This window comes from Lithobates pipiens, unplaced genomic scaffold (genome assembly GCF_037356315.1).
Source record: "Lithobates pipiens isolate NorthernLeopardFrog02 unplaced genomic scaffold, aLitPip1_a1.2 Scaffold_19, whole genome shotgun sequence".
Lineage (NCBI taxonomy): Eukaryota > Metazoa > Chordata > Amphibia > Anura > Ranidae > Lithobates > Lithobates pipiens.
Window position 1 is genome coordinate 300,173,961 of NW_027507764.1, and position 26,989 is coordinate 300,200,949.

Below are 26,989 nucleotides of genomic sequence, written 5' to 3' on the forward strand. Positions count from 1 at the left end.
GAACCTGTCCTGTTAAACCGTTGTATGGTTTTGACCACCATGCTGCAGCTCAGTTTCAGGGTCTTGGAAATCTTCTTATAGCCTAGGCCATCTTTATGTAGAACAACAATTTTTTTTTATTATGATCCTAAGAGAGTTCTTTGCCATGAGGTGCCATGTTGAACTTCCAATGACCTGCATGAGAGAGTGAGAGCGATAACACCAAATTTAACACACCTGCTCCCCATTCACACCTGAGACATTGTAACACTAACGAGTCAGGCCGCGTACACACGGGCGGACTGTTCGCCCAACTTTGTCCGCTGAACAGTGTTTAAGCGGACAGTCCGCTCGTGTGTGGGCTTCAGCGGACAGTTTCAGTGGACAGTCTGACGAACAAAGTTTTTCGGAATTCCCGTAAGACAGTCCGCTGAAACTTGGTTTGAGCGGACAGTCCGCTCGTGTGTAGGCTTGTTCGACAAACTAAGTTTCGCGCATGCTCAGAAAGGATTTACACGGCGAAGGTTGCATTGCAGTGTATTGGACGTCGTATTTTTCGTCCCGTCGTACGTGCCGTTCACGTCATCGCGCACGCTTTCAGCGGACTGTTCGTTCATCGTGTGTGGTCAAGTCCGTTCATGCAAATTTTGAGCGGACTGTTTGTCGGATTGTTTGACGAACAAAGTTGGGCGAACAGTCCGCCCGTGTGTACGCGGCCTCACGTGACACCGGGGAGGGAAAATGGCTAATTGGGCACAATTCGGACATTTTCAATTAAGAGTGTACTCACTTTGGTTGCCAGCGGTTTCAACAATAATGGCTGTGTGTTGAATTATATTGAGGGGACAGCAAATTTACACTGTTATACAAGCTTGCGTGTTGTCACATGACAAAATAGAATAAAATATTTACAAAAATGTGAGGGATGTACTCACTTTTGTGAGATACTGTATACAATTCACATAAACACCTCCAAAAAAAAATCACATTCAACTTTACTATTATATATTGCTGATGTATGCTGCAGTGCTACCCAGAGAGCATTCAACTTTTTATCTCTGCACCACAGGAGCGTGCACTCTTATGTCCCCAGCACAGTCACCCATATTTTTATTTTGTTTATTGAATGAGTGTCAAAATTATACATTCACATCAGTCACTGCTCTCAGAGAGCTTATAATCTAAGGTCCTACCTCAGATGTATGCACATTTACTAGGGCCAGTTTAGATATGTACCCACGAGCATTTAGAGCATGGGAGGAAATCAACGTGGGGGTCCCCCCAAAGTCCATACCAGACCCTTGTCTGAGCACGCAGCCCGGGCCGGTCAGGAAAGGGGGTGGGGACAAGCAAGTGCCCCCCCTGAACCATACCAGGCCATGTGCCCATGTTGATGAGGACAAGGGCCTCTTCCGACAACCCTGGCCGTTGGTTGTTGGGGTCTGCGGGTGGGGGGCTTATCGGAATCCGGGAGCCCCCTTTAATAAGGGGACCCCCAGATTACAGCCCCCCACCCTATGTAAATGAGTATGGGGTATGATACCCATTCACCTGGGGGGGAAAAAATGTACATAAAAAAACACACAACACAGGTTTTTAAAGTAGTTTATTAGTCACCTCCGGGGGTCTTCTTCCGACTTCGGGGGTCTTCTCGCCGGGCTCCTCCGCTATCTTCTGCTCGTTTACTGCTCTTTTACTAGCGGAGGAGCCCGGCTTTCTCCTTCGTTGTCGCCACCGGGGGTCTTCTTCCGCATAGGTGATCAAATACCACCAAAAGAAAGCTCTATTTGGGGGGAAAAAAATGATAAAAAATTGCATTAGGGTACAGTGTTGTATGATCGCGCAATTGTCATTCAAAGTGCATCAGCGCTGAAAGCTGAAAATTGGTCTGAATAGGAGGGGGGTTTAAGTGCCCAGTAAGCAAGTGGTTAAACGAGCCCTAAACCTGTTGGTTACTGTGGGCTTGTTAGCCTTTTGTTGCTGTGTTGCCTACTGCTCAGTTGGACTGCTCTTGGACAACCCAATGTTCCTGAAAGCGGAAGTGAACTACCTGAGAACCACAAACTCAAAACTCTAATAAATTTTTATACTTCAAAGTAAAGTCACCCAACCATCCATGTCCCTATGCTTTATTATGTTGAGAAAACACCTTGAAAAACACCCCCTAGCATTTCTAGCTGCAGCCATCTTGGTAAGGGATAATGATACATGTAGCATTTACTTTCTGGAATCCATCAAGCTCAAGCAAGCAGGCAAGTTTTTAATTTGCACCTACAGGTTAGCCCATAATAAGGCTTACCTGTAGTTAGTGAATATCTCCTAAACTTGCAGTGTTTAGGAGTTATTCACACTTGAAGCAGCTAGTAAAGTCACTGACACGTGCGCTGCACTCTGAATTGACATTATTTTTCTTTTCCAATAATTTTTTATTGAGATATTTAACAAAGTGTAAGAATCGACAGGTACATCAACATCTGATATTCATAAATTGCATAGCAGGTAACATATATATATATATATATATATATATATATATATACAGTGGTGTGAAAAAGTGTTTGCCCCCTTCCTCATTTCCTGTTCCTTTGCATGTTTGTCACACTTAAGTGTTTCGGAACATCAAACCAATTTAAACAATAGTCAAGGACAACACAAGTAAACACAAAATGCAATTTGTAAATGAAGGTGTTTATTATTAAAGGTGAAAAAAAATCCAAACCATCATGGCCCTGTGTGAAAAAGTGATTGCCCCCTAAACCTAATAACTGGTTGGGCCACCCTTAGCAGCAACAACTGCAACCAAGCGTTTGCGATAACGTGCAATGAGGCTTTTACAGCGTCCTGGAGGAATTTTGGCCCACTCATCTTTGCAGAATTGTCCTAATTCAGTTACATTAGAGGGTTTTCGAGCATGAACGGCCTTTTTAAGGTCATACCACAACATCTCAATAGGATTCAGGTCAGGACTTTGGCTAGGCCACTCCAAAGTCTTCATTTTGTTTTTCTTCAGCCATTCGGTGGTGGACTTGCTGGTGTGTTTAGGATCATTGTCCTGCTGCAGAACCCAAGTTCGTTTCAGCTTGAGTACACGAACAGATGGTCGGACATTCTCCTTCAGGATCTCTTGGTAGACAGCAGAATTCATAGTTCCTTTTATCACGGCAAGTCTTCCAGGTCCTGAAGCAGCAAAACAGCCCCAGACCATCACACTACCACCACCATATTTTACTGTTGGTATAATGTTCTTTTTATGAAATGCAGTGTTCCTTCTACGCCAGATATACTTGGACACACACCTTCCAAAGAGTTCCACTTTTGTCTCATCGGTCCACAGAATGTTGTCCCAAAAATCTTGGGGATCATCAAGATGTGTTGTGGAGGAATTGAGACGAGCTTTGATGTTCTTTTTGCTCAGCAGTGGTTTTCTCCTTGGAACTCTGCCATGCAGGCCATTTTTGCCCAGTCTTTTCCTGATGGTGGAGGCATAAACGCTGACCTTAACTGAGGCAAGTGAGGCCTGCAGTTCCTTGGACGTTGTTGTGGGGTCTTTTGTGACCTCTTGGATGAGTCGTCGCTGCGCTCTTGGGGTAATTTTGGGCGGCCGGCCACTCCTGGGAAGGTTCACCACTGTTCCATGTCTTCGCCATTTGTGGATAATGGCTCTCACTGTGGTTCGCTGGATTCCCAAAGCTTTGGAAATGGCTTTATAACCCTTTCCAGACTGATAGATCTCAATTACTTTCTTTCTCAATTGTTCCTGAATTTCTTTGGGTCTCGACATGATGTGTAGCTTTTAAGGATCTTCTGGTGGACCTTACTGTGTCAAGCAGCTCCTATTTAAGTGATGCCTTGATTGTGAACAGGTGTGGCAATAATCAGGCCTGGGTGTGGCTAGAGAAATTGAACTATTTTAACAAGGGGGGCAATCACTTTTTTACACAGGGCCATGATGGTTTGGATTTTTTTTTCACCTTTAATAATAAACACCTTCATTTACAAATTGCATTTTGTGTTTACTTGTGTTGTCCTTGACTATTGTTTAAATTGGTTTGATGTTCCGAAACACTTAAGTGTGACAAACATGCAAAGGAACAGGAAATGAGGAAGGGGGCAAACACTTTTTCACACCACTGTATATATATATATATATATATATATATATATATATATATATATATATATATATATATATAGAACATGGTGAAACAGTATATTTTTCTTTTTGAGCAAATTAATTAACATGAGGGATTAATAAACCCAAACTTTAAGTCATTGAAGATAGTAATTGACATTATTTTTAATGATACCACAAATGTAGTTAGCAGGCTTGTGTTTTGTTGTACATTTTGTTGAGCATTTTTGCTGATTTTTGTTTTGCGTAGGGCACAAATATGTCATACAATGTATGGTATGGTATTGTCATGACGTGATGCACTCTATTTTGTGCATTCTCAGTACAACTATATTGCAAGCTGATCCCAGGCATACATTATCATAAACAGTGGTGCAGGAGTACAGGCAGAAGTGAGGCAAGCTGAAAAGACTAAGGCTGGGTTCACACTGCAGCATGGAGCGCTCACAGCAGATGTCCGGCACATTCCCATTCACTGTTTGAGGTCTGATTTCGGCCTGAATTTTGGGCTGAATTCGGACCTGTTACGGTACAGAAGACGCACAGGACTCCTGTGCAATTTGCACTGGAGCCGCTCCATAGAGTGGTGGTCACAGTCTCCTAACATGCAAATTGGATGCAGGGAAACCAATTTGCAATAGTGTGAACCCAGCCTAAAACAGAAGGAGAATTTGCACTGAGGTATGTGAGTGTACTTGTTTAGGTACACTGTTTCATATATACTGTATGTATTCTATTTTTTAAAAGAGTGGGCTGGGGTGGTCCTCTTTAAGTCATTGTCTAGGGCTAGTCAGCTGATCCTCCTCCCTTGTCCCAGAAGTGATTTCAGTAGCCTTCCCAATGTTAATATATAGAGAGCGGGATCTTAGTAGCTCTGGAAAGGGGCATCAGAGGTAGTAAAGCTGCTGATATTGACTTAAAGGACTTTGGTGATTCTGCTGTGGATTTTACACATTTCTCCACAGTGGCTACAGCTACTAAGGTTGAGGCTGGGGCTTGCTTTAAAGTTAATTTCCTACTTGTAAAAAAAAAATTAGAAAGTCCATAGTCTACATATAGTTACATTTTCTTACTCTGACAATTCATTCTACCTCTGATATGAGCCATTAGCACTTATCCCCTTCATGCCAATAACCACTGTGCCTGACCAGTAAAATCAAACAAAACACCCTTTCTGTACTCTCCTACTATGCTGGCAGCCTCTGTCTAAAGTCCTCCAACTCGAAGTGACAACTCTGTTCTGATATATACCAGGGTCATGCTGACAGCAACCAAAACTAGGGATATGACTGTGGTGATAAGGATAATACCAGGCACTTCAGTCTGCTTGCACTTATTAAAGTGATAATAAAGGATCGTGTTTTTTTTTTTTTTTTTAGAATAACAAACGTGTCATACTTGCCTCTAATGTGCATCTCGTTTTGCACAGTGGCCCAGAACATGCATTTCTGGGGTCCCTTGGCCGCTCTTGCAGCTCCTCCTTGCATTAGATTACCCCCTTGTAGAAGCGCTCTCCCGAGGGGGTTACCTTGTGGGTGTGCTCAGGAGTCCAGCATTCGGTGTCCATAGAGGACGAAAGCTGGACTCGGCCCTGCCCCCCAGCGCCCACGTTATTGGATTTGATTGACAACAGCGCGAGCCAATGGCTGCGCTGTTATCAATCTATCCAATCAAGAGCCGGGAACCTGTGGAGAAAGGGACGCGACAATGGAAATTTGGGGCTCAGGTAAGTAAAACGGGGGATTAGGAGGGCCAGTGACTGCAAGGTGTTTTTCACCTTGATGCATTAAGGTGAAAAAACACGAGCTTTTCCAACCCCTTTAAAAAAAAATTTAGTAAAAAAAAGGTAATAATAACCATTTAAACAGTTTCTAAACCATTTTGGTGCTGTAAATAATCTATGAGATTTGAAATAATAATTTTACTGATTGACCTGTGGCTTGCATCTCGTCTTGCTAATCCAGTGGGACTATAGTGAATCAAGAAAGAAAATGCTTTCAGGTTCAGTGCTGTGTCTTCCTTTCTCTCCTGCCACCTGGCCAGGTTGGGAGCTTGGTTCATTTGCCAGTTTTCAGGCTTTTTAAAGGTTTTACACATTCAGTGTCTCACCTTTATTATTAGAGGGCATTGGGACTTGAAATGAAGCAAATCACTTCAAAATATAATAGTACACAATTCCCCTCTTTGCATATATATTTAAGATGGAGGTTCATTACTCATGGTGCTGCAGACCACAACTTTTTTTATTTCTATTAGAGAGCATCATTACCTAAGATACGGTTTCCCTTGCTTTTGTACCTAATTTTGCTTACTTATTGAATATTTAGTGCATTTTAATTATTTTTTTTGAACACTTGGGGGCTGATATACTAAAATCAAATAGACACTTTGCAAGGGGATTTTTCCTTAGCTTAGTGAGTGAGGTGAAACTCTTGGATGTTCTTTCATCCAATCATGTGCAAGCACTGAACTGGCACATTTATCTATCTGTGCAAGAAAGAAGCAGTGACCAGACCTGAGCCATTGCTGGACCCTACTTCACATTATATTCAGGTAGTCATGTTCACTGCATGTTTTTTTCCTGCACTACACTATGGTTACGAACTTCCCCAGAATCACACTTACATAATACTTTAAACCCATAAACCCCATGTTATCAATTGTGCTTACAGCAAACTCATAAACATATTTAACTGCATAAATGAAAGCTGATTAAGGCAATAACAATAGTTGATAACATTGAAAGGTGACTCTTCTGACTCATCTCAGTAGCTTTATTCTCAGTTATAAGACAGAAACACAGTTCATTGGAAAGGTAATTCAACATCTGAAGAGTGTCTTTAAGTTATAAGATCTTGGTACAAAAGCTTTCAACTAGTAAATATGGTATTCTAGGGTTGATAAGTGTTAGGCATTAGGATATAGTTAGATTTAGCATTAGGGTTTGGAGGGTTGAGAATAGGGTTTAGGAAGTAGACCATATTGGTGAGTGGTAAAGTTCTGGGTTGGAGGTTATATGCTAAGTATTTTGTTTGCAAGTTAGATTAAGTGTTAGGAAAAGGGTTTGGAAACCTAAAGTTATAGGGTCAAGGTTTAATGTTAAGTTTAAAGTATATGGCACAGCAAATGATAAAAAAAAACACAAATGCAATACATCTCCAAAATGCATGCACAGTCTCACATACTTTATCGCTTTAAAAACCCTGCAAGCACAGAAACGTACCTGTTTATCTTCCACAAATGTGTTTTGGGCTAAAGCTGGTCACACGTGGATCTAAATTTTTTTTGCTCGATAAGGCTATAGCCAGCAGCACTGATCAGTGTATTCTGATGACAGGGAAATCTCCCCACTATCAGAATACAAAGGCTCAGCAAGAGGATTCACTTATCCACCTTGAATGTGTGCATGGGGGAATCAAGTCATTTTGCTTTCAACCCGCTGGTTGAACAAGAAAATTAAGCCAGCCATAGACGGTTCAAATCACAGCCACTTCAGCAGGAACTGGCCAAGATTTGAACCATGGGTAGGCCTGTTCTGAGTGGAACCTGACCTGTTAAACCGCTGTATGGTCTAGGCCACCGTGCTGCAGTTCAGTTTCAGGGTCTTGGCAATCTTCTTATAGCCTAGGCCATCTTTATGTAAAGCAACATTTTATTTTTTCAGATCCTCAGATAGTTCTTTGCCATGAGGTGTCATGTTGAACTTCCAGTGACCAATATGAAAGGCTAAAGCCGCGTACACACGGGCGGACTGTTTGGCCAACTTAGTCTGTCAGACAATCCGACGGACAGTCCGTCATACTTTTGAATGAACGGACTTGACCACACACACCACTTTTTGAGCGTACTAATACGGCGTACTAAGTCCGCCATACTATCCGCCCTACTTTTGAAATGAACGGACTTGCCCACACACGCGGAGGAAAGTCCGCTCATTTCGAAGGAGACGTCGCTGACCCCGCCGCCTGGTATGGACTTAAAGGGGAACCCCAATGTCGAAAAAAATCGGCGTGGGGGTCCCCCCCAAGTCCACAACAGACCCTTGTCCGAGCACGCCGCCTTCCGTTCTTCTTCTTCTTCTTCTTCTTCTTCTTCTTCTCCAGGAGATGTTGCCTCGACGATCTCTCCGGCCGGAATGCCAGGGACGCACTGCGCGGCCACTTATATAGGGACAAGGGGCGGTGTCACATGGCTTTATGTCACATGGGTTGGTGTCGCATGGTGACCCCGCCCCCTTACGATGTCATAGTCCCCATGTGACATCAACCCATGTGACCAACCCATGTGACATAAAGCCATGTGACACCGCCCCTTGTCCCTATATAAGTGGCCGCGCAGTGCGTCCCTGGCATTCCGGCCGGAGAGATCGTCGAGGCAACATCTCCTGGAGAAGAAGAAGAAGAAACAGAAGATCGGGCCACCGCCTGTAAAAGAGCTATAAGAAGGCGCGGTGGCCCGGCAGAAGAACCAAAGAGGGGGACAAGACCCCCGAAGTCGGGAGAAGAGGCCGGCGGCGAGGAAGAAAGCCGGACTCCTCCGCTAGCAAAAGAGCTACAAGAAGATAGCGGAGGAGTCCGGCGAGAAGACCCCCGAAGACGGAAGACCCCCGGAGCTGTGCAATAAAGTATTTTATCTCGTGTGTTGTGTTTTTTTTGGTACTTTTATTTTACAGGTGAATGGGTAGGGGTACATTGTACCCCATACTCATTCACATAGGGTGGGGGGCCGGTATCCGGGGGCCCCCTTATTAAAGGGGGCTCCCGGATTCCAATAAGCCCCCCGCCCGCAGACCCCGACAACCAACGGCCAGGGTTGTCGGGAAGAGGCCCTTGTCCTCATCAACATGGGGACAAGGTGCTTTGGGGTGCGGCCCCCCCTTCCCCAAGGCACCCCCCCATGTTGAGGGCACGCGGCCTGGTACGGCTCAGGAGGGGGGGCGCTCGCTCGCCCCCCTTTCCTGGCCAGCCGGGTAGCGTGCTCGGACAAGGGTCTGTTGTGGACTTGGGGGGGACCTCCACGCCGATTTTTTTCGGCGTTGGGGTTCCCCTTTAAGTCCATACCAGGCGGCGGGGCCAGCGACGTCTCCTTCGCGGGCCCCGCCTACCTGGATACCCGCTCGAAATGAGCGGACTTTTCTCCGGGCGGGAAAAGTCCGCTCATTTCAAAAGTACGGCAGACTGGCATACACACGGGCGGATTGTCCGCCGAAATGCGAGTACGACGGACAGTATTTCGAACATTCCGAAATACTTAGTCCGCCGTACTGCACGCTGAAAAAGTCAGCTGAAGCCCACACACGAGCGGACTGTCCGCTGAAATGTGTTTCGGCGGACTAAGTAGGCCATACAGTCCGCCCGTGTGTACGCGGCATAAGAGCGCTAACACCATATTTAACACATCTACTCCCTATTCACACCTGCGACTTTGTAACACTAACGAGTCACAGGACACCAGGGAGGGAAAATGGCTAATTGGGCCCAGTTTGACTTAGGAGTGTACTCACTTTTGTTGCCAGTGGTTTAGACATTAATGGCAGTGTGGAGTTATTTTGAGAGGAAAGCAAATTTACACTGTTATACAAGCTGTACACTCACTACTTTACATTGTAGCAAAGTTAAATTTCTTCAGTGTTGTCTCATTAAAAGATATAATTAAATATTTACCAAAGTGTGAGGGGTGTACTCATTTTTGTGAGATACTGTATGTAACAAATATAGAAAAATCCTTCCACTGGTATATTTAACACACAAAAAATAGCCAATAAAGTAGGGTTATTGTTTGGGCTTACATACACTTTAAAGCAAAACTAAAGTCCTAGATTTAAAGACTGGGCGTAGGCGGGATCTTTAATGCAATAGAAATTTGCAGTGTCTCTTTTGCAATAAAATATACCTACCTGCCTGCTTGCAGCCTTCTTTGGAATGTACTCACAGGTGTCGCTCAGTTTACATTCAGGCACATTGCTTGTGTGTCGGGACTGAACTCCTGTGTGTGCACAAGGGGGACATCATCCCATGTCAGCCAATGAAGATAGGTGCTGCCCACCACTCGTAAGAAGCCAGGTAGATGCCAGCGAGAGACCAATAAAGGAAAAGTATTTGGAGTTTAGTTCTGCTTTAAAAGAGAACTCCAGCTTTTGAACTAAATTACCTATGCTGTCAGCCCACTGCATGTGTGGTAAAACGATATGTAACCACGTCTACATATAGCATACCACACTGTGTTCCGAGTATGAGCTCAGACTTCCCGAAACACACCAATACACTATACATACACAGTCAGAGAGGCGGGCTGTTGATGTCACAACCTCTGAGGAGGCTTTGTAGTCATTAATAGAATACATCGCTCACTGTGATTGGCTGAGCGCCGTTGCTGTAGACTAGACTGTAGAGGAGTCGTGTTCTGGGAAGTCTGAGTTCGTATCTGGAACACAGTGTGGTATACTGTATGTAGCTGAAGTTAGATACAGTTTTACTGCACATGCAGTGGGCTAGGGAGAGACATAGTTTGTTTGTGCCACTTTAGCCCAAACAAACAATGTAAATTAGTTCAAAAGCTAGACTTCTCGTTTAAGTATTAGGATAGAGTTATCTATCTGGTGCAGTTTAAAGTTTTTTTTTATTTTTATGGTTGGGATGGGTCATGTATTGGGGTCTGGTAAACATTCGAGTTTTTGGGGAAACAGGCTGAGAACTACTATGCTGGAAACAAATGCACTGATCCAACACATGCTAAACATTAATCGTAAAGGTTTTGTGCCTCTGAAACTAAAATCTGCTTCTGTCAATGCATTTGTAGAGCTCATTGGACCAAGCAAAAGATATGTTATTTATATAGAAGAGAATGGACAATTAGCAAACTGTCAGGATGTTTATACTGAAATATTAAAACAATATTATATTTATGGAATTATGCAAAATCTGTGGTTTTAGGGAGATTTTCAAATTTTTCCACAAATACAACCAAGTAATTCAAGTTTGTTTATCCGTTCTATTTTGAAGACAAGTGACAAGTGATAACAACAATATGCTAAAAATATATTTTTTTTTTAACTAAAATTCAGTGTAAAATAATATCAGATATAATTAGTGATATTAAAAAAAAATATACTTTCAAATAAAAAATATATATGGGGATACAGATGATAATCACATTTTTACCACAAGCTCTTATTACAAAATACCATATTTCAATACTTGAATGATAACTTGGTAAATTTAGACTTGGTAACTCTTATGCCACTTACACACGACCGGACTTTCCGGCAGACTAGGTCCGATGGAATTAGTCCGTCGGACAATCCGATCGTGTGTGGGCTAATCCGTTTTCGTTATAAAAATCCGACAGACCTAGAAATAGCACGTTTCAAATCTTTCCGATGGACTCAATTCCTATCGGGAAAACCGTTCCTCTGTATGCTGGCCCGAAGTACCAAATAAGACGCAAGGGAAGCTATTGGCTGCTGGCTATTGAACTTCCTTTTTTAGTCCCATTTACGTCATCACGTTCAAAACAAATGGACTTTCGAACAGACTCCATTCATCTGCGGCCAAGTCTGTTAGTTCGGAAAAGTCCGTCAGACCTTTTCTGCTGGAAAGTCCGGTCGTGTGTACTCAGCATTAGTGAACAGACTTATGTAAACAGATTAGGTGTTGACGTTAACACTTGTGATTCCTTCTCAAAACAAACGGACCTTAAAGCTTAATCCTCTTTTACAGTATATGGACAATTTTGTTAACCATATACAAACTTGGTAATTTAACCAGAATTCATTTTTACATTTAGAAGGAATCTATGGTTCAACACATACTATAATTAATCCAATTCTAAGACTTTGAAGTCAATTTGTGGGATATAACAAGATATATATCTCCCTTGGTTTAAAAGCAAAACAAATTCATACTGCAGTTAAAATTCAATTCACTTCAAAACTGAACTGGCTATATTGATTGGATTAGTTAGGCATATGCTCAAACAACTTCAATTATCCAAAAGGGTAAAAATAAAAGATTGATATTTAACAGGGCTTACAAACTTGTTTTGAGAAGCATCAAGTTAGCTGTCACACAGGACTTCTCCAACATTCCTACATCTCTGCGCTCTCTCTTTTTCCTCATGTCTTCCAAGATTTTTTCCATCCCAAAAATTCTTTCAGACCTCCTTCCAGCTATGTGTAACCAGTCTATATTGCCCTTAGAATGTAGGTGTGGAAATGACTTTCACGTCATGAGTGACATAAAACACACCTCATTTCCAGGATAACTCTTATAGAGAAATTGTAGTTTCCTTACACATAGCTTCCAGTAGGGGGGATATAGGAAGAAATGATATTGAAAATTATTTTAGTTTGTCCAAAATCAATCTTCATGTAACCTTTAATGTTAAGCTTAACAGAAAGCCATGAATTAGACTGAACTGTCTAAATTCTATCATTCTCTCTAGGCATAGTGGCAATTCCGGAGATTTATTTCTTCTAAGTGAATCTAACCCACACAATTAACTGGTGTTATCCATACCTTGAGACTCAGATCATATAACCCCATATTTAACAAATGCAGCTTCTATACTTTCAAACTTTTCATAGGATTCCATATTGTTAACCCTTATTATGATAATATATATGTATTAATGGGTTTTATGAATATCCAAACAATACATTATAAAAAATATTATGAAAGAAAAATTATTATTATAATACATAAACAAATATATGTAAAAGTATTCACTTAGTTATATAATATATATGGGATTATTGGTAATATGATTGTTATATAATACAACATGTTTCATTTATGAATAAGCCCTCTCTTGTTGCTCAATCCTGGAAACAAAAATTAGGTCTGTGAGCTTAGGGTTCCCTTATCTTGTTTATTTTACTAAGTGTCCAAACCTCTAATTTACGACCTAAGCTGATATGCAAGGTGCCTAGAGTCTCTTACAAAAAAAAACTCTCCTCTAAAGACAGTGAACTTAAGTTTACCTCTTTAAAAATATATATATTTTTAAACAAGATGGCTTCTGGTTCATTGCATATATATGAAAAATAAATATATGATGCAAAGACATTATATATTCTTTTAACCCCAATAGTCCTGACAAAACATTCACTGCAGGTCTTCATGGTGCATGTGTTTTAAATTAGTGGGAAAATAGCAACAATATAATGCAGTAGGACTTTAACCTGTTCAGATCTGTGCTATAGCTGAATGAGAGCTACAGCGTGGATCTGCTTTGCCGAGAGGCCGTCTATTGAGGTCCTCCCATTTCAAAGCTGGCCATGCCCCCCTGCATGGGGTGCGCGGCACGTACTGTGATCACCCGAGTCAATGAGATTAGGGTGATCACAGATCTGAGTAAGGGGCCGGTCCTGGCCCCTTACCACGTGATCAACTGTCACCCAATGACAACTGATCCCGTGATGTAAACAGAGGCTCGGTAATTGTTTTTTTTTTTCTTCTCATGCCCTCAAAGCTGATCGCCAGCTTCTGTTTGAAGGGACATTGGTCCTGAAGAGGAATAGCCTCTGTGCCCACCAGTAGCGCCTGCCAATGACAACAATCAGTGGCATGAATCGGTGCTTACACTGCCCACCTATCAATGCCCACCAGTGGTGCCAATCAATGCCTTATCAGTGCCACCTAGCAGTGCTGTCGATTAGTGCCCTTCAGTGCCACCTATCAATGCCCATCGGTGCCGCCTTATCAGTGCCCAGCAGTGCAGCCTAAATTCCCATCGGTGTAGCCTCATCAGCGTACATATATGAAGGAGAAAGGTTACCAGTTTGCAAAATTTATTAACAAAACAAAATATAAAACGGTTTTGTATTTTTTTTTTTTTCAATTGGTCTTTTTTAAATTTTCTTAACAAAAAATGAAAAACCCAGAGGTTATCAAATACCACCGAAAGAAAGCTCTATTTGTGGGAAAAAATTATAAAAATTTCATTTGGGTACCTTGTTGTATGACCGCGCAATTGTCATTCAAAGAGTGACAGCGCTAAAAGTTGGAAATTGGTCTGGGCAGGAGGGGGGGTTTTGGTGCGCAGTAAGCAAGTGGTTAAGGTATCATGCCAAACAAAACCATGAATACATACCTCCCAACTTTCTGAGGTGGCCATGCTCCGAGTTACACAGATTCCTTATAATCAATACACAGAAAATAATTGAGTAAACCCACAAGTGTTTTTTTCCCCTTCATACTAGCTGTTCAGAACAATACATGTAAGAATTTAGACAGTAAATGAAAGGTTTAACATTCTAGAATAGTTTTGGTAGTTAAAAAAATACATTGTTTAAAGAAGCCTGTACCTTTAGACCAGTGGTTTCAAAACTGTGGCCCGTGGGCCAGATGCTGTCCTTTGCTTGCCACTATTTCTCCTATTGACATCAACAATGAGGTACCATTCCCTTCACTGACACAAACAGTGGCACCTAATTCCTCCAATTTCCACTGATACCAACAATGGGGCATCATTTCTCCTGTTGACAGCAATGATGGGGTATTATTCTCTTCACTGATACTAACAATGGAGCACTATTCCTCCCTATAACATCAATGATGGGGCAATAGTCCTCCAATTTATCACTAATGAGGCACTATTCCTCCCACAGACACCCTTAACAGGATGCTATCCCTTAAACTAATATCAATGATGGGGAACTATTCCTCCTCCTACTCAGTACTACTATGTAGTTTTCACATTCCAAGTCTGACGCATTGTTGCTTCCATTGACACTGAGACGTTTTCTACTAATACTGGCCACAGTTCAGCCCTGCTAAAATCTGAACAATAAACTGGCCCTTTGTTTAGAAAGTTTGGAGACTCTTGCTCAAGATCAAAAAAGTGGGACAAATGAGGAGGAAAGATGGATGGACAGATTTAATTTAAAATGAGGGACAGTCCCTCGAAATGAAGGACAATTGAGATCTATGCAGACATATCGTGAAAGATTTTTTCTTGTCTTTTATTTTTACTCCTAATTACTTCTGAAACAACCCATATAACAATTGCAGAGATTGATTACAGTTGTTGATTTACCTGCAGTAAATGTTTGGTGAATGTCACAAACACTGTTTATGAATGTGCCCCTAGTCACTTGTGAAATTTCAGATGAAAATTATTTTAAAAACTTGCATAGAACATTGCACAATAAATCAATAAACAATGTGCAAAGTGCATTAACACGTTAGAATCAATTGACAGTTTTCTTTATATATTCTGACAACTCTAAACTAATACAACTTAAAATCTGTTCAAATAATATGGATTACTGTTTTTCATCATTGCTTTTTGCACTGTCTGACTAAATAAGCAAGAGTGGCCTTTCTCTATTTACTTTAGGTTATGTGAATGAGGGTATGTATCCTGTACATGGCTCAGTGCTTGTGTCTGTTTGTACAAGAATATCCCTTACAGAGCAACAGATTGGCACACAAGCCATCACATGCTAGTGTTCGGTTGGAAAAACTGGTCAGCATCCAGGAGCTTCCTCAAGTTTAGCATATGTGTGTTATCTCCAGGAAACCTACTTTTGTTTTTGAAGGTTTACTTATTGTGTTTTTTGTTAGGCTGATTTATTCATGGGACATTTTATTGAATGTTTTCAAAAAGATAAAGAACAAGCCGAGGAGAAAAGTTTTATATAGATTGCATATTCCTGTAAATGAACATTGGTCAACCAAGGTGAGAGAAGTTAACATTGTTTATCATACGATAAGATTAGGGTCTTATGTCCACAAGACCCCACTGCAATAATAACCCAAATTATATAAAACGATCGAGCCTTTGCCTCCTACGTCAGGAGGGCCTAAGAACATGGCCATCTTAGGTCCTTTGTAATTCTTAGGTCCTTTGTAATTCTACTACCACCCCTCATCGAGTTGAGAGGAAGAGAACGAAAAAAAAAGTGGAGGGGGCAAGAAAAATGGGGGGGGGGGGGGTGGGGTTCAAGAAGAGAAAAGTATTGGGTAAAAGTGAGGAATTGAGAGGGGGTGGCATCACCACCAGCTGCCCTCTCCATCCATCCTTGCCGAGTGTACTTAGGAAAACTGTCATGGCATACATGCAGTTGGACCCAGCACAATTCTCCATCGTGCTGGTATGCCAGAAATCGGTGAAGAGCTTACTGTAATGCTTTATTATGAACTTTAGCTTTGATAGGTTACTCAGGGCGTCCAGGTGTCAGAATATTTAGAGACTTTGTCAAGAGTTATATGAATCAGCTCCTCCATCTCTGCTATGCAATCAATACGCCAAAGCCACTCCTTTGTAGTAGCGCTTTTGAGATATCTTTGAATGATGCAGAAGGTATAGTGCAGGTGAGAACTCCAATGGGAGTGAAGAGACCTCCAATATCGTATCATCCGAACATATCGAACCTCCTGCCAATAAGATTGAATTATTGGGCATCCGACCAAATGTGGAGTAGAGTGCCTTTCTCTTTGCCACATCTCCAACAACAGTCAGGGACCCGAAGGGGTGAATTTGTGAATCAGATCTGGTGTTCTATACCTCCGTGCCTTTATTTTATATGCATTTTCTTGAGTTGGGACGTTCAAGGACTCTTTATTAATGTATAAATGGATGCGTTCCCAGTTGGCCTCCTCTAACTTAGTCCCCAGTGCAGTCTCAGAGAATGTGTTTCATGGGACTTCTAAATTGTTCCCGCTGTGCCATTTATGCTCCTTGGAGGTACATATATTTTGTTTTCCAGCTGGATGTTGGAATGAACCACTGGTCAGATAATCGAGCACTGTAACTTAGAGTAATTGAAGACTGTATGTAATTGTTCATTAAACCAGATCAAAAACAAAGTACTTCCATACAACAAAACCTTATCTGTTTCCCACGTATAACTTTAGTATTATGATCCCATGCTGACTTTTGTCAACTGACTTTCCAAAATTGAAATGATAGCTTACCAACTATGATTATCCATGTACGGTGCTGTGAAAAAGTATTTGCCCCCTTTCTGATTTTTGAATTTTTGCATATTTCTCACACTTAAATGGTTCAGATCATCAAACAAATTTTAATATTACACATAGATAACCCGAGTAAATCCAAGATGCAATTTTTAAATTATTGTTTAATTTATTAAGGGAAAAAAGCTGTTCAAACCTGCCTGGTCCTATATGAAAAAGTAATTGCCCCCTCCCATGTTGAATTACACATGAACTGCGATTAACCACATTTTTATGGAAAGCTGAGTTAAATTTCACTTGCCACACCCAGGCACGCTAAAAGATCACAAAAAGCTACACATCGTGACACAATCTAAAAAAATTCAAGAACAGATTAGAAACAAAGTAATGGACATGTATCGGTCTAGGAAGGGTTTGAAAGCCATTTCTAAGGCTTTGGAACTCCAGTCAACCACAAGGAGGACCATTATCCACAAATGGAGATAACTTGGAACAGTGGTGAACCTTCCCAGGAATGGCCGGCCCACAAAAATGACTCCAAGAGCATGGAGAAGACTCATTCTGGAGGTCATAAAAAACCCAGAGCAACATCTAAAGAACTGCAGGCCTCACTTGACTCCGGTAATATCAGTGTTCATGATTCAACAATAAGAAAGAGACGGGGCAAAAATGGCATCCATGAGAGATTTCCAAGGCTAAAGCCACTGCTTACCAAAAAGAACACAAAGGCTCATTTCACATTTACCAAATAACATCTTGATTATCCCCAAGACTTTTAGGCAAATATTCTGTGGATTTATGAGACAAAAATGTAACTTTTTGGAAGGTGTTCGTCCCGTTACATCTGGCATAAAACTAATACAGCATTTCTGAGCTATACCAGAAAATCCTAAAAGAATGTCTAGCCATCAGTTCGTGACCTCAAGCTCAAGTGCACTTGGGTTATGCAGCAGGACAATGATCCAAAACGTAACAGCAAGTCCACCTCCAAAATGGTTCAAACAAAGCAAAATTTAGGTTTTGGAGTGGCCTAGTCTAAGCCCAGACTTAAATCCAATCGAAATGCTGTATCATGACCTTATACAGGCCATTCATGCTGGAAAATGTCAAACAATGTAAAAATTGCATTTTGTGTTTACTCGGGTTATCTTTGTGTAATAATAACATTTTTTTGATGATCTGAGTCATATAAGTGTGACAATATGCAAAAAAAATAAAAATCAGAAAGGGGTAAATACTTTTTCACAGCATTGTACAATACAGTTTTCCATTGCTAGAAAGCTATCCAGCTCCAGAAACCACTCGGGCACTTTTGCACCCTCTTTCTTATTGCATCTTGGAAGCGTTTCTGTTGTCACCCTGTACCATTTTGTACCCTTGTTCTCATGGTATATTTAAACTAGGTAAAGTTTGTTTTTTATATTTGTTGTTCTCTCTCTATTTGAACAAGAAAGTTATCCAGCATGGAATGTTTTCCATAAACTAGCAAAACTTAACCGTGAATGTGATTTTCGTTCAGGAAAACACATGCACAATGTAAAGTGCAGGTCCTTGGCACTAAAGAATCCTTTTAATTCCTCTGGCACTCCATTCTATTCAAATCGCAGGCCTGGATAACAATTTTGAGGGCTTTTGTCCAAAATGAGTTGACTAAATGATGGAAAGAAAGAATGGTCTTTTTTTTTTTTTTTTTTTTATTTCTGTAGAATATTCAAATTAAATTTTACTATGTATGACCAGCTTTTGTCTAACAAGGTCCAGAAGCTCTCCTGTAAAAGGTTGTAGAAGATATTTGATGATATTGTTGTCTGATAAGACAAAATTGGGTTGATTTACTAAAACTGGAGAGAGTAAAATCTGGAGCAGCTGTGCATGGTAGCCAACCCGCTTCTAACTTCAGATTGTTAAATTAAGCTTTGACAAAAAAAATGGCAGCTGATTGGTATCTATGCAGAGCTGCACTAGCTTTTGCACTCTCCAGTTTTAGTAAATCAAGCCCAAAATGTAGTAATTGCACCAAGCCAGAGCCCAGTGGTTTATACTCTAATCTGCAATTATGCCTGTGACCAGTTCTATTCTCTAAACATGTAGAGCAAGGGTAGGCAACCTCGGCACTCCAGTTGTGGTGAAACTACAAATCCCATCATGCCTCTGCCTCTAGGACTCATGCATGTGATTGTCAGGGTCTTGCAATGTCTCATGGGACTTGTAGTTTCACCACAGTTGTAGGGCCGGGTTGCCTACACCTAATGTAGAGATACCTTCAGGAATCTGATTCATAAAATGGTTCAAACACACTCCTCCTTACCACAAAATGGGAGGTATAAGCAGACTAAAAAGTGCTTCTTCTTGAAATTCTCTGCTAAGTCTTCATCTCCATCTCTGGCTAAGGCTAAATTTGTAGTCTGACTTTCCCCTTTTATATGCTGTGAAAAAGGCAAGATGGTGGCACCCAGTGGGGCCAGAGTTGGGTCTCATGGGATAGACAATCAGTTTTTGTTCACTGATTATGCTGTGAGTTATTTATAATCTGAATAGTTCATGTTAGGCATTGTTTTCTGTAATCATGGGTAAAAAAAAACGGTTTCTTTATAGTGTCACTAAACCTGTATCATATCAATAAATGGTACATTATTATGCTGTCAATACTCATTCAGTCACTATATAATTAATTTTCTGTATTCTGCAAAAAACCTGGTGAATCCTGCTGCTCTCTATTTCCACCTCCTGTCCATGTCCCCAATTCAGCTAGGGATTTTGCAGCTGTGGTGGCAACTCTGCACATGCTCAGTTTTCAGTAAGTTTATATGCTGAACATTTCCTCCCTATCATATCTGAGCAGCCCATGTGACTATAGAGTCACACATGTGAGTGTATACACAGTGGCAAATATCACCCCACTCCCTCTCTCCTCCTCCATACCCACTAACCAGCTAAACACAATGGTGGCAGGATATTACATGTAGATTGATGGAGGCTTCCCCTGGAGGGGCGGGACACAGCCTGTGACTGGCAGAAATCCGCTTACGTCATGTTATTGCCAAAAAATAATAAAGATTTGATTCCAAATATATATTTGTATGATAATTGAAAACAGCTTATTGATATTAATGATTTACCTTTACTCTGTATTCCAAAGGCTGTTGTTTTGATATTTTGAAATGTGACCAACAGAGGACTAGAAGCTCCTCCTGCTTTCCTGCTTAGCTGTATATTGATTAGGAAAAAGGTGCTTAGATGTGTTTTTTTTTTTTTTTTGATAAAATAATTACAATGCCCATCATCCATATACAGAAATAGAAGAGAAAATCTAAATGTGTTTTGTATCACTTTAATGGCAATGAAGTTTGGTGATTCCTGTTGACTAGTTTAGTCCTTGTTTTTTGATAATGGTTCTCAAAAGCATATGTAACTATTTTTACGTTCCTATGTTGATTTGTAAAGTTTTCTGCCAATGGCTCTTCCTGTGTATTGGCCAAGGTAGTCATATTACTGGGGATTTGGGGAACTATATATCCAATGCTAACATATATAAATCACATCTAGTTTTGGACATGTTTCTTTAGAACATACTTTGTAGAACATACTTTTTTGAATCAATAATTTTTATTGAAGTTTAAATTTTCATCAAGACAAATGACAAAAATTATGACTAAATAACATATCAGATACAATATTTAGATACATAGATAATAGTATCCAGAAAAAAAAAATATTAATTATAATAGGGATAATAAAAATGACGATCAGGTAGTTATTAATGCATCTATTTTGGAGACAGTACACAAAAGTAATATAAATATTATTTTCATATATTTATATACTGCCAATTCAAGTAATTCAGAGATGATAAACCTAAATATATTCCCGAACACCCCTATGGGTGCTAAACTGTGTTCGAGACAGTAATAGTAACCTGTCATTTAATAGATATGAGACAAAGATAAAAATATTGGAGCGAAATAAAGAATTTTTTTTTTTTATTATTCAAGTTATGTAGGAACATAGAACTCGGGCAATGTTTTGGGGACTAGCCCATTTTAACCATGGCTGCCATATTTTATGAGTATGTTCTTTTTTATGAGGCTGAAGAGCTAGGATTGATTCATAAATATAGTGAGTTTGAGTCGATTCTATCACTTCTTTTATGGAAGGGGGGATCAGGATTTTTCCAGTTCCATAGAACATACTTTTCACATTAATCAAAAGATATATAAGTAAAAGGTATCATGTATGCTACTTGGTCACAGCATAGTTTCTGTAGTAGGTGAAATACATTTGCGTCATTTCAGTTTACTTCTCTGCTTTCATGATGCATGTTGTTTGATTGTATTTCCTAGAGCTATGATCCAAAATAGTTACTTGGAAGTATTTACTATCTGCTCACATGATTAAGTCACTCTTGTAGTTTAAAATGGCAGGTTTGGAAATCTGCAACCTGAAACTTCGTGATCTGAGGTGGGTTGGAGACTGGTAACCAACCAGACCCAGCAGCTCATGAGGTTGCCTCAGCACTCTTACTACATGAGACTGTAAGGTCATTAGTCATCTTCAGAGTAAGATAATATGAGATGATACCATGAAGAGGAGAGGCAACTGTATCTGGCAGCTGATGGGAGACTGCCTAAGTGATGAATCCGTGTGTGTGCTCTAGGCTGGATTCAGTTTCAGGAGCTTGGTGGAATGCCAGAACCACAAGCAGTCAGAGATAACATTGCTGCCAGGCTGTCACTGCCAACAGAAATCACATGAATTGTCTTAAGTTTGGATATTTTAAATAGAGTGCTAAAATTGTGTACATTGTCCCTCTACAAACAAACTTAAACCTTCAGGGGGTTACATGGCAGTAAAAATTATAAATCAGCGATACAGTTTAAACTCCATGCAGAATAGACTAGGTATGGTTTCATCATTAACATAGTTAACGGCTCTGAGACTTTAACAGGGAGACCTTTAATGCCGTGTACACATGACCGGACTTTCGGCCAGAAAAAGTCAGATGGAATCATTTCATCGGATATTCCGATCGTGTGTGGGCTTCAGCTGACTTTTTTTTTGAAAATTCTGAGGGACCTAGAAATAGAACATGTTTTAAATCTTTCCGAGGGAATCAATTCCTATTAGGAAAAACGTTTGTCTGTATGCTGTTCCGACAGACCAAAAACGACGCAAGGGTAGCTATTGGCTACTAGCTATTGAACTTCCTTTTTCTAGTCCCGTTGTATGTCACCATGTTCTAAACGATCAGACTTTGGTTTGATCGTGTGTAGGCAAGTCTGTTTCAGCGGAACTCCGTCGGAAAAAACGCCCGTTTATTCTGACGGAAAAAACAGTAGTGTGTATGCGGCATTACACTGCCATGATGAATTTAGGACTGGTAATAGTTTTCAGTGAAAACAGGGTTCTTAGTACTGCATATTGTCACAGGAAACCTGGCGAAGAGACAATACGGTATACAGTATTTTAAAAAATACATGCCATTATTGTAATATTTATCTGAAACTATAAATCTCACTTTCACATGTATGTCGGCTGCTTTAAGAGATAGCGATGCCGGAGCAAATGCATGTGGTCGGTGACTCGAGATGTCTGCCGGCGACCCGCGACAGCTCCTCAGAGAGCCAGAACAGGGATTTGTCATTGTAAACAGACAGATCCCCATTCTGTCAGGGAAGTAGAAAGAGATCTGCTGTTCCTAGTGATCAGGAACAGTGATCTCTCTCCTCCTCCAGTCAGTACACTCCCCCCACAGTTAGAAACACTTCCCTAGGGAACACTTAACCCCTTGATCGCCCCCTAGTGTTAACCCCTCCCCTGCCAGTGACATTTATACAGTAATCGTGGCTATTTTTAGCTCTGATTGCTGTTTAAATGTCAATGGTCCCAAAAAAGTGTCCGATTTGTGCACCGCAATGTCGCAGCCCTGCTAAAATCGCTGATCACTGCCATTGCTAGTAAAAAAATAAATAATAAATAAAATGCCATAAATGTATCCCCTATTTTGTAGATGCTATAACCATTTGTGCGTAAACTAATCAGCTTATTGTGATTTTTTTTTTTTACCAAAAATACGTAGAAGAATACATATTAACCTAAACTGATGAAGACATTTTGTTTTTTTATTTTTTGTTTTGTTTTTTTGGATATTTATTATAGCAAAAAGTTAAAAAAAATTTTTTTCAAAATTGTCACTTTTTTTTTCTTTATAGCGCAACGTCACACGACCGTGCAGTTGTCAGTTAAAGTGACGCAGTGTCGTCTCTCAAAAAATGGCCTGGTCATTAAGGGGGTAAATCCGACCAGGCCGATGTGGTTAAATAACAACCCACATCTTGTGTTGCACAAACTTCTCTTCTGTAATTATTAAAGCACACAAGCACCTTGTATCCTAAAGGAAAAATAAACAATTTTGCAGCAAAGCTGTCGCCTTAAAAGAGAAGCACGGGCATACAAAAAAAGCAAATCTTTATACTCACCTAGGTGGATGCAGCATCGATTCGATTCAGTGCTGCATCTGTCCCCAGCCGACGCCGACGGTCTTGTGACAAATATCATATATAGATTGAGCCAGTTTAACGTGTTTTTAAAGCAACACACTGCAATGAAAATAATTTTACTAAATCTAATTTGCAGATTTTTTTTTACCAGGCCTATGTTTCTTCATTTTGTTTGTGGCAAAAGCCAGTAGATTTTTGCTATAAAATCAGGCACAGAGACAAAAAAACTGTTATTTTGCTAACGTTTATAAATAAACCCCTTAAGTCTTTAAAGGCTGTAAAAGGTCGTGGCTCAGTGTGCCTACTACACGTGCATCCTGACATTTTAATCTTTCCAATTCTGGATATGTATAAGCTTTATAATGCTCTGCAGTAACGTGGTGTGGGTACCTGCCAAGTTCATAAAGCACAAACACATTTGATCATTTGTTAGGTCTTTTTATTGGAGTAGATGACATACAGGCACCTAGTGATTAGTCTGCTTATAATAACTTACCATTGAGATACCTCTGCTGGTTATTTTAATTGCCAGATGATGTTCATGTCTATTGAGAAGGTGCTACAGGGAATATGATGAAACGAATGCATTTGAATTTACTACATGCCTAGGGGTTAATATGGATTTGTGTGTTTTAATAGAATAAGGCTTACCTGTAGGTACTCTAAATATCTCCTAAGCTTGCACCGTTTAGGATATATTCAGAGTGCATGCAGCCGATGACATCATCGGCGCATGCGTTCTGAAGGTCTGGTTTACAGTGCCAGTTTTCAGCTGAACTCGCACGATTTCAAACCGGCATTTTAGTCTGACTTGGGGGGTGATTTGACAGACATCTGTGCGAGTTCATGCCAAAAGTAGGCCATGTGACGAACTCGGACGTGACGAAGCGCATCGGGGCGTGGCTATATAGCAACACTGAGACAGTGACTCCATGTGTGTGAAGGAAGCTAAGAGGAGATCACAACACTAAGTCATATGGCATGTTTGGAATTTTATGATGTAAGTGCATTACTTTTAATAAACCAATTTATCATAAGGTGTTTTTACATTATTGGAGGCTCTGTCTCAATTTCTATCCCCACATGTGGAGAATGTCTTTATTGATCTGGATGGAGATTGGCAAGGAATAAGCTTTTCTTCAATAACATTTAATAAGGTGATATTTGACAGACATGAGAGTGAATGTCAACAGCATCTGGTGAGCTTTATTTTTAAGGAATGATAGTGGCACACATCACTTGGTGAAGAGTTCTAGTGGATCAACGAGATTTTGTTTCACTATTGTTTTACACTATTTTTTCATCACTTTAAGTTGGACTGTATTACTATATTGGTTTGCATATGTTGGCATATATTGTTTGGATATGTTATATTGACACTTTTTATTATGTATGGGCCTTTTTATGTTGATTTTATCACAATGTTAATCTTCAGGGGATTTGTAGATTAATTAGTGTGCTACTGTGGAATTATTTGTATATGTAGCATCGAATGTCTTAATCAGTGATGACCCGGTTGTTTGCAATTGCACATATATAAACCGATAACAAATTACAAGGTATATGGCCACCTTTAGAGTTTTTTTTACACTCAATCTATCCCATACTAGTTAGTGAAAATATTTGTCTAGTCACCCCTTAGTCTTAAGCAGCAGTTGCAAGTTGACAAGGCTATGGATGTGTACTTCACTGAAGTAACTACATTTTTTTTTATCTCAGCCTTACGCAACCAGGATTCCTTCTGTTTTTGCTAGAGGTTCCTGGAGCAGTGGCAGATTGCTTTCCCCCCTGACAGTGCCTGTATAGTTCCAGGGGCTGATGTTACTCACTGGAGGCAGTTGCATGGGACCATTGGAGATGTGTAACCATTGACATCCATTGATCTTTTTGGATGTCTGTAAGGATCCTTTCTGACAGACCACCAATTCTTCCAAGTCTTCTTCCCAGTAACCATAAATGTAAGAGAGGGACCCCCCCAACTGACCATTATTGTATGGTGTGCCTTTTCCACTCCCCCCCCCCCCATAAAAGGGGACCTTTCTACACTGACCAATGTAAATGGGCCCTTCTTTATTGACCACCAATTTAAATTTTCACAAATTTTCTCCACTACCAGTATAAGGGGGCCCTTCTCAAATGACCATCAATGTGATCGGGCCCTTCTCCAAAGACCACCACTGTAGGAAAGCTCTTTTTTACTCAATAAAAATGTAAGGTGGATCTTTTACACTAAGCACCACAGTAAGGTGGGCCTTCTCCACTGACTACCAATTTAATAGGGCACCACAGTAATTGCATTGCTTCAGATCTGTATTCATATATGATATGCCTATTTACGATTTCCTATATGTGAGTGTTCATTTTTTAAATCATTCATCAAATACTGATTTTAAAACGGTATCCTACTATGCAAGCTTTTTTCTATTTATGACGTATGCTATGTGGTATCGAGCCTTTGCCCTCTATGTGAAGTTTTGAGTTCAACTATCTACATCCCATTGATGCTTCGATCATTGAGGTGGATTCACTATTTTGAGCCCAGGACCAGCCACATCCATTGTGTTTTACTAAAACTACAGGCCTTATATGACCTGAGAGGTGTATGGCTTTCTAGGTCATTATAATCTGGTAAGCCTCCCCCAAATAAGGTGGTGGTGCTGTGGTTGGATTCACCTACCTAACCACAGAAAACATCTGTGGTTGGATTCACCTACCTAACCAGTTGGAACACAATTATATCCGAACTCTCTTTTAGTTGTGCACATTATTTTACACATTGTGGTGTAAACCTCACATTCACATTCCATTGTGGTGTATCTGACACTAATGGTTTATGGTTTCAGTGAATGACTTTTTGAGTTATGTTTAGTGATATATTTTCACTTGTTCACCTAATTAGCGCTGCATTTATAATTTATTTACACAATGAGAGCTGCAGAGCTGGAGGTGTGCCTCCAGGGCAGCCATCAGAAATTTTTGGGCCCCTTACACAGCTTTAGGCCTGGGCCCGCTCGAGCCTGACCACCAACATTCCCCAGGGCTTGCCCACGGGCCATCCCACTGAATCCAGAAACTACCTCATGACACCTATTTATATATGCCAGCCCCCTCACACCTGTATGTATGTATGTCAGCCCCCTCACACCTGTATGTATGTCAGCCCCCCCACACCTGTATGTATGTCAGCCCCCCCACACCTGTATATATGTCAGCCCCCCCCCACACCTGTATATATGTCAGCCCCCCCCCCACACCTGTATATATGTCAGCCCCCCCACACCTGTATATATGTCAGCCCCACACCTACACAAATCTGTAAACACACAAGCCTCTAGCCCCTCCCCGTACACAACCAGCCCCCCTCCCTTTCCATCACAGCCCCTACTTGTAAAGGAAATCTTCCTACCTAGTCCCAGCTCATTTTTACAAAGCGTACAGGCAGCTCACACGAGGGGTGT

At 40.7% G+C, this 26,989-nt stretch overlaps 1 protein-coding gene across 2 annotated transcripts in view; it reads left to right on the plus strand.

Annotated features, from left to right (window-relative positions):
* RETREG1 (reticulophagy regulator 1) overlaps window positions 1–26,989 on the plus strand; it is a 214,595-nt gene that overhangs the window by 155,435 nt on the left and 32,171 nt on the right. The gene's annotated exons all lie outside the window — the stretch shown is intronic.